The 16,286-nt window shown below is 45.4% G+C and overlaps 1 protein-coding gene across 4 annotated transcripts in view; it reads right to left on the minus strand.

Annotated features, from left to right (window-relative positions):
• LOC113584297 (carbohydrate sulfotransferase 8) overlaps nucleotides 1-15,699 on the minus strand; it is a 138,133-nt gene extending 122,434 nt beyond the window's left edge. Inside the window, exons 1-2 of one of the 4 annotated variants that reach the window (XM_035524931.1) lie at nucleotides 14,989-15,699; nucleotides 12,974-14,519 (exon numbers count right to left, since the gene is read on the minus strand). The gene's annotated coding sequence lies outside the window, so the exon portion shown is untranslated. Of the gene's footprint in view, nucleotides 1-12,969; nucleotides 14,523-14,988 lie in introns of all 4 variants that reach the window. The other 3 variants (XM_035524930.1, XM_035524932.1, XM_035524929.1) reach the window with 3 other exon arrangements.
• Nucleotides 15,700-16,286: the final 587 nt, after the last annotated feature.

A 16,286-nucleotide genomic window follows, 5' to 3' on the forward strand; every position in this document is an offset into this window, starting at 1 on the left:
CTACGGAGAAACAAAAACATGCAAATGGACGCAGAAGTGCAGATTGAAACGAGGTGGCGACTGGCAGCGGGAAGCCAGAGCCAGAGAGCACGTCTGGGAGTGTTGTGGCATTGATGTTTTACAGCGCACCATTCAGAGAAGCACCTGGAAAAGCAGGGCACGGTTTACAGACCGCGGCCAACAGCGAAGAGCGGGCGCTTTGAACGCTCTCTCTGCCCGGCCATAATGGCGCAGGGCCGTGTATCAGAAACGCGCGGCTCTGTTCTCTCTACTATCGTCACCTATTGTTCCTCGCCCTTTGTGTGCTGAAACAGTTCCGACCATAAAGGCTTGTTTTCGTATCGGCTGTTCGTGCGGTTCTGATGCTAATGGTGCTTCTGGGCGGCATGGCGAAGCGGGGGTGGGGGGTCGTCGCAAGCACCGCCTCAAGGCCATCCATCCTCGGGCTCACGGAGTTGACCCGCGCTGGATTTCCGATGCCTCGTGCCTTCCAGCGGCAAGCTGCCAACCTTGAGCCCACAGAGGGACTCAATACCCGCAGACGATGCCGGGTCCTTCGTTAAAACGGTATTTCAGGAACACAAAAGCTAGCTAGGAGGGGTGCAGAAACATTAATGCAGTTGTTATGAAACAAAAAAAGAGGGCGAAAGTGAGAAAAGAATAATCCGCTGTTGCTGATAAATTATTCGTGGTAAACAAGCAGGAAAGCTGATCTTTTGTGTACAGTTTATCACTGCCCACTGTATCTGTCAGACGCCTCGTGGGCTTCGGGGAAGCAGGTCCCGGGAAAACCCACGATGCTTTCTGACAGCATAGGGGGAGATGTTCGACAAAGCTAGGAGGGATTTTCGGTGTAATGGCGCCCGCGCTGATCCATCCTCAGAAACCTGACAGACTGAGCGTACTGCAGGCCTACGTTATTCTCAGGTCCAGCGGGTCTCCTGCGTGTGCAGGTCGGCGCTCAGCGCGGCCATCAGGAGGCGGGAGTAACGCCGGAGCAAGTCACTTCTGACAGGGTGAGGTAGGACCGGCAAACTGGGCCAGACAAATCTGTCAACACGGACTCAAGTTGGTGCCGCATTGAACATAAAGATGCCACCGGGGGCAAGTTTCCCCCCTTCTGCTTGCTTCTTAAAATGTTACCTCGGCTGATGCAGTGATGGGAGTCTTTCAGTCGACATGCGCAGATGAGTATGGAAACGCTGTCACTGTCCAATACCAGTTAAGTATACTCATAAACTTTTAAACATACTGGAAATCCATTTTCTCTCAAAACTGACATGAAGAAATATAAATATAGGGAAAATCAATAGCAGTTAGTACATTTATTTGACACTTTTATCCAAAGCAACTTACAATTATGACTGAACACAACTTGAGTAATTGAGGGTTAAGGGTCTTGCTCAGGGGCCCCCAACAGTAGCAAGACTTGAAGTGGGAATCTTCTGATTGCTAGCCCAATACCTTAACCACTGAGCAACACACTCCCTGTAACTAGTGTTACCCTGCATCGAGAAGGGATGCAAATGTTCTGCTCTGTGCTTACTGATGGCAGGTTTGATGGTGTTTTGGTCTCGGTAACAAGCTTCCCACACCCAGCGACCAACCACATGCTCCCAAGCTGCACAGCAACGTGCACGCGAAACACAGAAATGCACTTTGTGCACCTGTACACAGCAAGGGCTGAGGTCCAGGGTGGAGGTCCAGGGTGGCATAGTGAGCTGATCACGTCACATATCACCTCCCAGAAGGACGGGTGATTAAAACCATGAACGGAGCTCTATGACAGACAGGTGATGTCGCCTAATGCACACGCCAGCTTCATGACTGGTTGCCAAGGGCAACAGCACAATATTCTTTACTCACTTGTCTTTGTGTAAAGCAAACCAGCTCGATGTTTGCTTTACCTTGACAGGACAATAAGATACTGTAATCACTCGTAGCAATGTTAATAGAAACTCCCTTGGTGGGGGGGGGGGGGTTGTTGAACTAACAAAGGAAAAAGCACAGAGGTTTATCGTCAACACTATGCAGGGTTATTATATTTTATTTAAAGTCTTAAAGACCTGTCAAAATCTAAATAGTACATAAACATTCATTTCAGTTTCTGAAAATATTTATAGCACATCAGTGATGCTGAACAGAATCTAAGTGCACATGAGTTTGAGTGTGTGTGCGTGTGTGTGTGTGTTTTCACAGGCTGTGCGGACTTTTTATTTATTTATTTTCCAAAACATCAGCCTACAGCGGTCTACACAGTTTTACTTGATCGAAATGACATTTTTCATTAAATATGTATGGCGAGCCCCACTGAGGACGTTTGCACTGGCCAAACATGTCAAAGCACATCGCGGTTTAACAGGATGCCACATGCCAAGCAGGACAGGAGTGACCTGGTCCCGCACCCACCTGGCATACTGGTAACGTAGTGAATAGAACTTATCAATCAGTTATCATTCAGAATAATCAATCAGTTATAAATCAGAAGGTTGTCGGTCCACGGTCTCTGACCCCAGCTCACAAAGAAGACACTTTTTATTGTCTTGTTTTGAGCAATGGCAATAAATTGAATCTTAATCTTAATCTTAATCTTAATCTTAATCTGGTCCTGCACCTCCCACAGTGAAGCAGCCAGCTATGGTGATGTCTATAATACAAGACCGGTGCATTCTGCAAGCATGCTTATTTAGAAGGGCACTTTTAATGTGGCTTTACTAAATTACAAGAGAACAGCTGGTTTAATATAAATTTTTGCACAAGGAGCTTTATTCAGGTTAGTCTTTCTCTGTGTGTCTGTCTGTGTCTCTGTTTCTCTGTCTGTGTGTCTCTCTGTGTCTCTCTCTGTATCTCTGTCTGTGTCTCTCTCTGTGTGTCTTTGCTTCTCTGTGTGTCTGTCTGTGTCTCTCTCTGTCTCTCTCTGTGTCTTTGCTTCTCTGTGTGTCTGTCTGTGTCTCTCTCTGTGTCTCTCTCTCTGTGTCTTTGCTTCTCTGTGTGTCTGTCTGTGTCTCTCTCTGTGTCTCTCTCTGTGTGTCTTTGTCTCGCTCTTAGGCCCTCTTCCTATTTCTCATGCTCATGATGACCTCTGCCCAGCCCAAACGCCTTCACATCTCTCAGGTGCTGAACAGGTATTAAAATCCCTCTCTGTTGTATGTATTCCAAGCCCTTGAATTTGCTGCCTGTAGCCTTGAATCAGAGGACACACTCGGACTCAAAACCTGAGTGAAACAAGAAATGAAGGGCTAGGCAACTGGTACAAAATAACAAGCCTCCTCATTAAATCCAACTAATTCCAAAAAATAAATGATCTTGAATATATTTCAAACAAGTATAAATAGTCTTCTAATCAACAGTAGTCCTCCAATCATTAAAACAAAGTTAATTAAAGCACAAACAACTGAAACAATACATTTTTTTTTATCATAAATACTTTCTACATACTTTTATTACTGCTTACAGACTCTACTACACAGTACAAAGACCAAACCTAAAACGTTTCACTAAAAGTATTCCTACTGACACACTAATTAGGCTGAATCAGGACAGACCGGGAAACAATCCTCCAACCAGAGCCTTGAATTCACTCAGCCAGAAAGTGACTGCCTCTCCTGTCCTAATTCCAGAATATTCCGCCCATTCCACTTGTAGACAGAATGAGGTGCCGTCTCCACAGAAGGTCACTGCAGTGCATCCGGGCCCTCTGTGTTCTAATGCATCCGGGCCCTCTGTGTTCTAATGCAACCAGGCCTGTATTTCTTTAACCAGTTTCATGCTCTTTAAGTATGACGCCTGCTGTTTGCTCCTCTCCTACTGTGCCTGAGTTATTCATCATTTAAGAAATGTTTAAAAGAATAAAAATGTTTTTTTAAAAATGCAGTCGTAGCTGTTCTGCATACTAGGGCTGAAATGGCATCTGTCCTCACTGCTTCCGACAGAGATGGTCGCCATGGAGCTCACCTGCCCCAGGTGGGAAGAGGGCAATCATGTTTTTTTTAGACGTCTCACTGTTGGTGTATGAGTGCAGTCATTTGTCTTATCTCACCCCCACTGGGCCTAACAGAGAACCGAGAGTGCCAGTAATTAAGGTACCGCTTAATGTAAAAGCAATTAAATAAACATCACATCACTCCCGGGTTTGTTTAGGCTTAGACGTGAAGGAGAACAGGAGAACAAACTGCTTCTAATGTCAACAGTGCCTTCACGAAACAAGATGACGTAACAGCAACAGTAATCATGTCATCTTCATCATCATCATCATTATCATCATCATCTTCTTTACTTCCATTAAGATTTTTTCTTCATTTTCTTTTTTATTCTCATCTTTTATTTTTTAATAAAAAACAACACGAATGCAACAGTTTAAGTTTTAATGCTGTTTGGTTGGATGCTAACATTGCATGCCAGGCTAGGAATAAGTTGAAAGATCAACACTGGACTCTGATTTTAACCATCACAGTTATGATCTGCGCTGGACTCTGATTTTAACCGTCACAGTTATGATCTGCGCTAGACTCTGATTTTAACCGTCACAGTTATGATCTGCGCTGGACTCTGATTTTAACCGTCACAGTTATGATCTGCGCTAGACTCTGATTTTAACCGTCACAGTTATGATCTGCGCTAGACTCTGATTTTAACCGTCACAGTTATGATCTGCGCTGGACTCTGATTTTAACCGTCACAGTTATGATCTGCGCTGGACTCTGATTTTAACCGTCACAGTTATGATCTGCGCTGGACTCTGATTTTAACCGTCACAGTTATGATCTGCGCTGGACTCTGATTTTAACCGTCACAGTTATGATCTGCGCTGGACTCTGATTTTAACCGTCACAGTTATGATCTGCGCTGGACTCTGATTTTAACCGTCACAGTTATGATCTGCGCTGGACTCTGATTTTAGTACTAGGTATAACAGGAGTGGCTCTTGTTACGAACTAGCATAATGCTTCAGTAACCCCAACACTATGTAGCTCACAGTTGTGCCACAATTAAAGCTCCTGTCAGGACAACGCCCAAGTCAGGCCTGTCCCAGAACTGCACATTCCACAGACACAGTGCTGCACAACTGTTGATCCAGTCATACTGTTGCCTTCCGTACTGTTGCCATGCCAGTCACACACTGGCCGGTGTTACCGACTCCTAAATAGGCCCTTTGGGAATGGGAAATGGGGGGGGGTGTCTATCTCAGCAGTACAGGAGATGGTGCAGGATACTGGCATGTCACAATTCAGAGCTCATGTCAGCATTTAGTCAGCAGTTATTTCATATGGGAAGTGGCTGAATGAATCCCTGATTCAGGGGGATCCCTGACTGGTGAGGTGAAAGACGTGGTGATGTTTCAGAAGCAGAGATACTGACTAACTGCAAGCTGGAGTCCGAACAAGAACCCAGCAGGCGAATGAAGCACGTGGATGACATGATGTTATCAATCCAATGTGACATGAAAGCAATGCTGTTGTTTCTTTCACAGCAGACATGTTCAGATCCCTGTGCTCAACGTCCAGGTCCTACAGGGTTACACCTCCCTTCATCTACAGGGTAACACCTCCCTTCATCTACAGGGTTATACCTCCCTTCATCTACAGGGTTACACCTCCCTTCATCTACAGGGTAACACCTCCCTTCATCTACAGGGTTATACCTCCCTTCATCTACAGGGTTACACCTCCCTTCATCTACAGGGTTACACCTCCCTTTATCTACAGGTTATACCTCCCTTCATCTACAGGGTTACACCTCCCTTCATCTACAGGGTAACACCTCCCTTCATCTACAGGGTTACACCTGCCTTCATCTACAGGTTATACCTCCCTTCATCTACAGGGTTACACCTCCCTTCATCTACAGGGTTACACCTCCCTTCATCTACAGGTTATACCTCCCTTCATCTACAGGGTTACACCTCCCTTCATCTACAGGGTAACACCTCCCTTCATCTACAGGGTTACACCTCCCTTTATCTACAGGGTTACCATGCCCCTTTATCTACAGGGTAACACCTCCCTTTATCTACAGGGTTACACCTCCCTTCATCTACAGGGTAACACCTCCCTTCATCTACAGGGTTACACCTCCCTTCATCTACAGGGTAACACCTCCCTTCATCTACAGGGTAACGCCTCCCCTCATCTACAGGTTATACCTCCCTTCATCTAGAGGGTTACACCTCCCTTCATCTACAGGGTAACACCTCCCTTTATCTACAGGGTAACATCTCCCTTTATCTACAGTGTTACACCTCCCTTCATCTACAGGTTATACTTCCCTTCATCTACAGGATTACCACGCCCCTTTATCTAGGAGTCAGGTGTGATGACAGATTAACAACCAGTTACATGAATCATTTACTCAACTACAAGGGCTTATCAGATCCAGTCCCGGGTTTGAGTTTAGGTCCTGATTTGAATACCGCTGTTCTACAGGAAATTTTCACAGTCCCTATTTAAACCTTTTGAAGCGTCTGCGTTCTCACGGCTCCACACCAGTCGCCTGCAGGGCCTGGAACCTTTGTGCAAGATAGGAATCAATGCAGCGTTCAGGTGCAACTGAACCCCCCTGCGGCACAGACCAAAGAATCCAGGGCCTTTGAACACGCCGCCTCATTACGAGAGGCTGGACATAATGCAGTCAGACCTTATACAGCCTTACAGCTCTCTGTGTGGGAACATAAGCAAACCTTGAGCACACGGCGCACAGCATCGAGTAAACCTACTCGACTGTTTCACTGACGCTCAGGTGCGCTCTGCTAGAATGCCTTTGTAGCAACAGGCAATTAAGGGTCAGACCTGGCATGCGTAGCCGGAGCTGCTCCCAGTCACGCCTCCCGCTAATTTGTGGCGTGCGGCGCTATAATAAATGACAGTAATTAACTTTGGCGTGACACTGCGCCCCGATTGATCAACATCCTGACCTGACATCTCCTGCTAGAGTTACAGTCAGAAGGGACCCGAGAGGAGAGGCTGAGGGACGCATGGAAACTGATCCATTTGGGGCTTTTTTTTATCCCTCTCCCTCTGTTTTCCGGGCACGGAGCCATCCTTTCACCCAGGGCTGCATCGGCATGGCAGCACCCGCCTCTCACTGCTGACCTTGGCCCTCCACATCCCCTCTAAAGCACTAACTGCGCTCCGATCAGACAAAACCTCCCCTCCGCATAAGTCTGCACTTTTTCTCACTGGTTATAGAGGCTCGGCCTTTTCTCCACACACACGCACACACGCGCGCGCGCGTGCACACACACACACACACACTCGCACGCGTACACCCATGGGAACAGGCACACACCCCTGCCAAAACACAAGATAAACGAGGGTTGTCGCCATCCCTGCGCTGGGTGATGTCACGCGGGAGGAGAAGGGTGTTCTCCGCTGCAGAACTCCTGACAGCGCAGAAAGTTCCTCCGGCTTCAATGTAAACAGCACGGCGCTCAGGCTCCTACTTCTGTGTCATTTCATTAACCTTAATGGAAATAAATAAACCTTTGGATCACCTAAAACAGCTTGGGGATGCAAACCTCTGTTTGTTTTTTGCTGTGTTAGCACTCGGGATATTTTGGGAACAGATTCTATATTTGACTTGTTCGGTCGCTAGAGAGCATAATCTGGTTAACAGGTTTTTTCAATCATTTTCACACTTGTTTCAGTACCATGTCCACTTCTCCAGCACTCTTCTTATAGTATGCTTTTCAGACACGTTTCTCCGGCAAGACTGCTTCTTCACTCGGTGTACAGTGAACCTCAAAAAGGAAACAACTTGTAACATTGCAAAGTACAAAATACGACGTGTTCCCCTTCGTTCTGTTCTCGCACGCACAAATATTTCAAGCCCACTAAACAAACTTTTGATCTGTTGGCTTACCTCTCACAGTAGATGACATGATGGTGTTAAATTTACAGTAAACTGTAAATGAATTAATGTTTTACTGTACTAGAAACCCAGAATACCAATATTTACTGTAAAATGTAAAACAGTATATGATAAAGGAACAAATCACAAAAGTCACAGTGTTCTTCAGGCGGTTTAACGTATTTTGACATTTGTTCGCACGGTGGAATGTACTGTAGCTCAGAAAAGATATACAAATACAGTACTATAATACCAAATCAATATTTTCATTATATACAGTGATTCTGCCTGTCAGTACCAGACATCTACTGTTGTTCTGGGCCATCCATCCTGTCCACTGCATTTGGACACAGATTTTCATCAACATCACGCTGAATATTTGGAAAAGGCACAAACCCCTGGGTAGGTCGTTAGCTGGAATAACAGCACGGAGTTTCAGCAGTACATGTGCTTCAGTACATGTGTGGAAAACAGGCGAAAAATCTCTAGTGACAGCTACAGTGACACACGTTTCAACGCAACGTATGACCATGTTTGTGTCGAAGGTAACAAGACTGCAAGCAAAAAAAACTAAACAAACAGCATAAACTTTCTGCTCAAATCAGAATAATCTGCCTGACATATTTCAAGTATATGTTTTCATTTCTGTGTGATAAGGCCACATATTTCTGTGCACAGGGGTGATCAGTGCTGATGGTGAACACTGAAGGGTTCATGAATTGGGGAAGGAGTGGTTATTGAAGGCCATGCGTATCAAAGCAATGCACAAGCGCTGACAGTGTAGTTCACATCATCTACTAATATGGTGAATGTGTTTAATATGGTGAAGTGTTTTGAAAATGTGGACATGGTATTGAGACGAGTGTGAAAACAATTGCAAGAGAAAAACTATAATATGCATAACCAAAGAAAGGCATCAAAGAATCAAGGTCATTTTTGCGATGTTTTAAATAGTATATTTTGTACAGTGGGTACAGTGTTAGTTTTGCATGTTTATGCAGAGATGCCAAATGTCATGCCTTTATCATTTTTCACTCTTCTGCGTATAGAAGCTGAATCACCATTTGCAGTTACTAGTCTCTTATTTTCACAGCCTTGGTCTCTAGTAAGGGCAGTGGGGGCTCAGTTGTGAAGCTCCTGGACTAGTAATCAGAAGGTTGCCAGGGTGCCACTGTTGGTCCTCTGAGCAAGACCCTTAACCTTCAACTACTCAAGTTGTGCTCAGTCACAATTCTAAGTTTTTGGATAAAAGCATCAGCTAAATGCCACAAATGTAATATAATTGCTGGCCTTCTGGCTGAGCATCTGAAGACCTGTCAGGGCGTGGATGGAAGACTCTAAAGTCCAGTGATCTCTCTACACTGGAATCTAGTACTTTCTAATACCTGTGCATGGCGTCATATTATCCAATTGCATTAATACTCTGAAATCTTAACAAAGCAGTGCAGCTGTGCTGGAAAAGACCACCAGAATGCAAGAACCATGTGAAGCTTGGTGAACCACATGAAGCTTGTGTGTGTGTGTGTGTGTGTGTGTGCGTGTGCACATGTGTGTGTGTGTCGGTGTGTGTGTGTATCTGTGTGCACGTGTGTGCGTGTGTCTGTGTGTGTGTGTGTGTGTGTGTGTGTGTGTGTGTGTCTGTGTGTGTCTGTGTGTCTGTCCCCTCTCAGTTTGGGTTTTGGCTTGTCGAGGTCGGCCTCTGCTGTGGCCGGAGGACCAACGAACCCAGTTCGGCTCCGGTCCACGGTTTACCGATCTCTGTAGCCTTGTTTAGTTTTCAAGCATTTCATGAGCTAAATCAGGCATGTGAGGGGACAGGAAACAGGAGTCCCGACAGTGCAGGCATGCATGAGACGTTGGGGTCATTAAAGGAAGCTCCTGGTTTCATCATCGCCTTTCACATGGAGTGCTTTCCGTCAGCGGTGGCAAGGCCTGGCCAGCCGAGCCCAGGTCCAGGCCAGAGAGCCTGTCTCATGCATTATTCCACACCTCTTCCTCTGTAAACTTCACTCTTTGGGGACTGTCTGACATCCCAGATGAATAATTAAGGTCTGACCTTTTATTGTCATTAAAGGTGACGCTGGTGTGTGCAGCTTTGTGTGTGTGCATGTGTGTGCTTGTGTGTGTGTGTGTGTGCGTCCGTGTGTATCCATGTGTATCCGTGTGTCTGTGTGTGTTTGTGTGTGTGAGGATAGCATTTCATTTTTAAAAAACTGCTGACTTGCACATATGTGTTCTTCCTGAATAGAGGACGATGGCTCAGGGATACGACGGCTCCACCTGACACACCAGGACCAGGCAGCAGTTTAGTCTGCAGAAACACATGCGGTGCAGTGATGGAAGTCCTGTAAGGTGTAGTGTATTTCTCAGTGTACTACATCTCAGCTAATAGGCTGGAGTCCCCTGCACTGTGGGTCCCTGGCACTGCTCTGACACACACATCCCAGCTCCTGTTCCGCCCAGACCATGCTGGGGGCAGGCTGGGAATGGCCTGTTCCTCAGGGGCGACTGCACCGCTGCTCTGAGAACTGTCTGCTGCTCGGGGAACTGTCTGCTGCTCGGGGAACTGTCTGCCAGCTGCCATTTTCCCAAGATGTGCTCAACCCACTAAAGGTGAGGGTAACCTGACAGGTGTTCAGGATTCTGCTAGTTTGGTGGTGAGCTGCTAGGGTCAGAGGATGTGCAGAGGTGTGAGTTTGTCTGGAGGTGCAAGGGTGTGTGAGGGTGTGTATGTGTGCAGGCCAAGAAGAGGAAATAGATCATGATGAGAATACAAACGCTACTCTTATTCTCTCTCTCTCTCTCTCCCATTCTGTTTCTCTCTCTCTAAGCCTGTCAAAGGAAGAGAGAATACTTTCTCTGATGTCAGTGTCTATGTCTCTCTCTCGCCCTCCCTCTGTGTGTGTGTGTGTGTGTGTGTGTGTGTGTGTGTGTGTGTGTGTGTGTGTGTGTGTGCGTGTGTGTGTGTGTGTGTGTGCCTGTGCTGTCATATGGATCTCTCTAACACTGAGACCTCTGAGACACCTCCACAGCCAGCGTTCCCACCGTCCTCCAACACACATGTCAAGAAACAGTCCTCAAACTCAAATTATACTTCAGGCATCTCACCAAGACTATTGTATTTCCAAACACACCCCAGTGCCCATTTCAAAAATGATGCGCACAACTCCCAACACAACTCAAGATGTATCTAAAATATAATTTTAAAAACTCACAACAACACACCCAAACCCCCTCTCAAGAATCTTCCCAGCCAACCGACCAACCAACCATGCAAACACACACACGCAGAGCTCACAACACACTCCACACACCTCACTGATTCCTTACCTAGAACATTTTAACTCCGTTAAGACGTCTTTCTGTGTGTATCATGGTGTATCCATCAGCCTGTTCTAACCTAAGTACTCATCTTAGCTCAAGAGTGAAGTCTCCCAGAGAAAGGTCAAAGTTCCATCTTTAGTGATAACCTTGCACACATGAAGCAAAGCTAAAGCCTTCCCTACTTTCAAGAAAGATACCGGAACTCTAGAGTTCAGATTACACACACATAATGTAATCTCAGATTACACACACATAATGCATGTATTTGAACAGGAATAATCGAGTCTGTATGCTTCCGAAAATGACATAATTCTTAACTGTGTCTGAATGAATTAAGCAAAAAATAACTTCTGTTCTCATACTTCTTTCTCTGACCACTCTGGCTGACTAAAATATTAATTTGACTTGTGCCAGGGGCTGTCAATTTGTGTGAACTTTTAATACAGATTTAAATATATTACCCTTGCTTTCAAAAATGCAACTGATTACTTAAATATAGAGTGATTATTTAAACATAGACTTGGTCCTTACAATCAGTGAAGGTCAGAGAAGGTCTTTAGTTGATTCTGATATGTTTCACAAGCATAGCTTTACCATGGATTTACTGCAGGTGCACACACACGCATGCATGCATACACACACGTGCATTCACATGGACACCTGACTAGTTTTGTCCCCAGGTCTGTGGGAGCGAGGTGTCCGGCAAAGCCATCTGGAGAGCTGCAGCATGTTTCTGCCTGCTGGTACTACGCCAGTACCAAGAGTCTCAACACACACACACACACACACACACACACACAAACACAGGCATGCATGTGCACACACACACACACACACATACACTCAAACAAACAAATACACACACACACATGCATGCATGTGCACGCACACACACACACACACACACACACACACGCGATACACACGTTCCTATAGTGCATATCCACTACACATACCCAAATATGCACACACACAGAGCAGATTCACACAAACACACACATTTCCTCAGAGTCCACACAACCTCTCAGACTATCACAGCCAGCATGCGTCAGAGCCTGGTGGTGTACCGGCACCATGTGAACTAGTGCTAACACACTCGCTCTGGTGCTACTGAGCAACAGGGCATCGGTGCCAGTGCCAACCATTCTAAGAGCTACCAACCCCCTACAGACACGTAGTCCATCAATTCCTTTAACCTCCCAACCATGATGCATTACAGCTTAAACACAGAGAGCCATTAGAGTTCCAATGTTTTCATATTGCAACAATTACTGTATATTGCTAATAGGCCAATAATCTTCTGCAGTCTGTTGTAAGCAATGCAAACTGTAGTTTCCCAATGAATGCTGGAGAATATTTTAACGGAATTCTGTACTTGTAGTTAATAGTTAATGCACTATGCAGTTAATGCATAGTTAATATTAACCTTAAATCGTGATCACCTTGCCTATCAGTGTTCGTGAAGGAGGAGTGATAGGTGTGTTACCCCACTGTTTAACCAATTAGCGTACAATAATCCACATGCCGCATTATGCTAATGACATAATAGATCAAATAAATTACTAAATAAATAATAGACTCCAAATATCGCAGTGTTGCAAGTAATATTGTTCTGCACAGACATTGGAATAAACTGACCTTAATTTAGTCAAGAAAAAGTTGACTTAAATTTCAAAGGCACTGTTGACAACTTCAGAAGAAACAAATTCCTTCTTTAAACATTCAGTCATCCAAATCTCTTCATACACACACACACACACACACACACACATAAACACATCTCCAAGCCGGAACAGCTACCTACGATCTATGTGCGACTAACATCTTCATTAACTTCGTAGCTTCTCCTGGAGTGAGGCCACTAGTTGGTGGTTTCCTCAGTCAGGGTTCGGAGACTGTTACCCTCGCGCTCCCTGCAATCTCAAACCCGCACCCAGAACAGGCAGGGCGCCGCCTCATTTAGCGCTCACTCAGCTGTGACTCACCTCACGTGAATTCCCCGTTGGCCAGGAGCACGTGTGGGCGCAGGGATATCACCTCGCCGAAGGACAACTCTGATTTACAGTATGCACATCGTCTAATCTGATCTGGGATCTGTATTGCATGTATTCCTGAAGCATTTAGTAGCTATTTAAAGACTCTTTCTTATATCCTGTTTTCCACTGCTGGTTTTCTTTCGATGTCTTTTTTGTCCAAAATGAGCAGTTTAAAATACCGTGTTCATAGCGGTTTAAGCACCGTAGAGAGTCAACAAGACACTGCAGGACGTCTCTCTTAAGAACTCATACCGTGTGTGGGTGTCACACACCCACACACACACACACACACACACACGTCTCTGTGAAGAGTTCATACCCTGCTCAGGTCTGACCGGGGCTTGTTCAGTGGCCCCCGTAGGACCTGCCTCTCACAGCACTCTCACACAGACGTGCATAATACACGTATGGAGGGGCTCGGACCGAAGCCATCAACAAGAATTATAGTCCATTTGAGACAGAGAGGGCCAGACAGACACCTGATTGGGCATTGATTAAGTATAACAGAATCATCTGTCATCCCATGTACTCCAGTCCCAGACGCGCATACATTCTCAGCTATTAATAGTGCTTAACCCTTTCAGCTCCACTGTCAGACCAACTGGAATATATCGCTCAGTGAATTATGTAACAATGTCAGCTTTTCCTTTTGAACAATATCCAACACTCAAAGTCAAGATGGAGAACGCTGGAGTCCAGTGTAAATAAAAACTTCTGAAGACTCTTCTGATGTGTTAGAAGTATGTAGTGCGTTATCTAGTTTAAAAGCATTTAAAAAGTGTTTATGCCTAATGAAGTAAAGGTTTTATCTACCTCAGTTAAGGTCAATACCCTGGAAGCTAAATACGTCCAAAAACATATACAACAAATAAAGTAGTTTATAAAATAACATACCAAACGTACGCCAGACATGTCAGGAACCCCCTTAAATGTTTGTTTGTTGGCATGTTTGTGTTATCTTTGATAACAGCTTTTTACCCTATAAAGTCTAAACTCTCACATTAGAAAGATATCACTAGAAATAGCCTAGATTTAATCCAAGCCCATCTTTTCATCGTTAGATAACGAAGACAGAGCTAAGCGTGACTGCGATCATCTTGAATAGCGTAGCGTCCTTGGTACTGTCCAGTCGCCCACATGTCGTACTGACAGGACTCACTCAAAGGCGCTGTGGGTTTGTCCTCGGAGGCGCTGGACAGAACAGCGACCAGCGCTGGGCTCCGCGCAGCTCCTCAGCAGGTGCTCGAAAGAAACGTGGAAGAACAAGACCGGCGCTACCGGGGTTTGTGGAAATGTGGTCTTTTTGCGGACCGCCTGCTTAAATGGAATAAAGTGGAAAGATGAACGTCACAAAATATGAAAATAATAAGCCTAATTGCTAAATTGATTTGCCTACGCTAGGGTTGTGCTCTGGTATTACTGATACCTCAATTAGAGGCGCACCCAGTGCGCTGGCACGGCTCGAGGGAGAAATGATTAGATCTAAAGTTTAAAATCAATCAAGAGCATCGGGCAAAGTTAAGCAAGTGGAAAACGGTGGATCCCCACAGAGGAGATTTAGAATCGCATCCTTTTGTCAAAAAGGAGCGATCCGTTGCTTGGCGAAGCCGTTAGCTGGACTAAGCGTAAGGAGAGAGTTTGGTCTAACGTAAGGTTAACGGGAAGGATAACCTGGGCTTTCGCCTCTGGACGAGCCGTCTCGCTCTGGCTCTTCGGATCGTAGGGAAGGGAGAGGTCTCGGGCTGACATTCAGGTTCAAAACATCAACAAGTAGCCCACTGACCTGCTCGTGTAGGGCAATAAGCATAGATCTGGAGTCCTCACGTCAACGGACGGGTAGAGATCCCGGAGACCCGCGGTGGATGTGATCGCCGTGAGAGAAGAAATGTGCTTTTGGCACCACAGAAAGGACGATCCTCGGTTTAAATATCCGTAGCTCACTTTTCGTAACCTCTCTGGATCCCTCGCGTTTCCGTCATGCCGTGATACCGAAACAAATCACGCTGCGAACGGCGAGTGTTAAATTGCTAAAGTACAACTACAGTGGGCTAATAAGTGTTGCACTCCTTCGCCGTGTCTGGGCTCGTGCTCTACACTCGGGTGAGTCTCTACGGAGAAAGATGCTGCTCGAGCCTCTAGGCAACCGGTGCAGAAACCGCGTGGTGTCGGAGACGCCGCGCAAGCCCGTCCAAACCGCGCCGTTTTCACGGACAGCTGTGCGAGATAAAACACACGCGACCGCCCACACTCGCGTGCGGCCGAAACGGTGCATGTCAGAGCGCGCGGAACAGCTCGCACATCCTGGGCGCAACTCGATGCCCAGAGAATGGCAGCGAATCCGCGCAGCATCTTAGTTTATACCCGAGGAACTGGATACGGGAGGGGGGGTCCGCCCGCTCGCATCAACTATGAATCTCCGAGCCGGCCAATGAAGCTTCTCACACAGTATGTATGTTTTTTGTTTGTTTGTTTGTTTATTTATTTATTTATTTAATCTATATTTGATAAGGGATTGTATCTAATGTGCAGGCATCCATTAATAAAAATAAATAAATAAAATAAAAACATACAAAATATATTTCAGTGAGAGTTTGTCAAGAAAGTTTTTTTTTTCCCTCTTACGGAAGCATCCGTAAACCATGACTTGTGTCTGTTATAGTAAAATGATGATTTCATCTGCTACTGTCTAATAACTCAGATCCGTTGTTATAAACGTTGAATGACTCAAATGATGACTACACCTGCTGTAGTCTAACGGATATAACTCAAACCCATCGTTAAATGAAGAAAAACCTTACTGTAATTGAAGCTAATATGGACAACTCTGTAGATCATCGGAATATGGAGAATTAACATCGGAACACATAATATGACAATCTTGCTCAGGCTAGTTGAATGGACCTGTTTTCATATGAAGAGATACTAACCTGACAGACTTTTCATCTCAGATGGTTCTCTCTCTCTCTCTCTCTCTCTCTCTCTCTCGCTCTCTCTCATATTCAAACAGATTTACATAAATTTTAATTAGCAACTGTTGCCAAAGCAATTCTTGTTAATAGTGTTAAAATTGTTTAAGAAAAA

This window comes from Electrophorus electricus, chromosome 4, assembly GCF_013358815.1.
Source record: "Electrophorus electricus isolate fEleEle1 chromosome 4, fEleEle1.pri, whole genome shotgun sequence".
Lineage (NCBI taxonomy): Eukaryota > Metazoa > Chordata > Actinopteri > Gymnotiformes > Gymnotidae > Electrophorus > Electrophorus electricus.